Below are 614 nucleotides of genomic sequence, written 5' to 3' on the forward strand. Positions count from 1 at the left end.
TACTTTGACAACTTTGCATGGCCCACAAAACCAAAAGGAATAACTGTGCAGTGAAAATTGAAAGGTGCACAGCTAGCTGCATGCACAATATATTGTGCGCATGCCACCTAGTTCCTAGTCTGGATGCTCCGCAGAGAATATCACTAAATAGAAATAAATAGCACTTATCTTGTCTGTGAGAGTCATGATTGTCATACATGAAAATATAAAACAAAGTGTACCAAAAAGGTTTACAGTGCACTGGTCAAGGGATTCTCCATTCTATTTACCATGTATCACAAAAAAAAAGAAGAAATTTAACTCTAATCCAGAAGTATCAGATTATGCTTCGGAGTCTGTGACAGATAATTTGGACGATATTACCGAAGGCCTTATAGCTAAAAGAAAGCGATCACCGCATCAAATGTTATTAATTCAAGAGCCTTTAATCCTATTCGGCATTTGCTATAAATTTTCATGATTAAAGACAATTACTTTTCAAGTCTAAGGCACAAATCTGTTCAACATGTTAAATGAATTATTACAATGTCATTAAACCCACATCATCAAAGTTTAAAAGAGAAAAATTACACAACCTGCTATGTATTTCAGAAAGACCCTGGCGAGAAATTCTC

General features: G+C 35.2%; 1 protein-coding gene across 1 annotated transcript in view; it reads right to left on the minus strand.

Annotated features, from left to right (window-relative positions):
• LOC119591349 (testis-expressed protein 10-like) overlaps positions 1–614 on the minus strand; it is a gene marked incomplete at its 5' end in the record, with an annotated part of 10,556 nt that extends 9,942 nt beyond the window's left edge. Inside the window, 1 exon segment of the mRNA XM_037940083.1 lies at positions 576–614.

Source organism: Penaeus monodon, chromosome 28 (assembly GCF_015228065.2).
Source record: "Penaeus monodon isolate SGIC_2016 chromosome 28, NSTDA_Pmon_1, whole genome shotgun sequence".
Lineage (NCBI taxonomy): Eukaryota > Metazoa > Arthropoda > Malacostraca > Decapoda > Penaeidae > Penaeus > Penaeus monodon.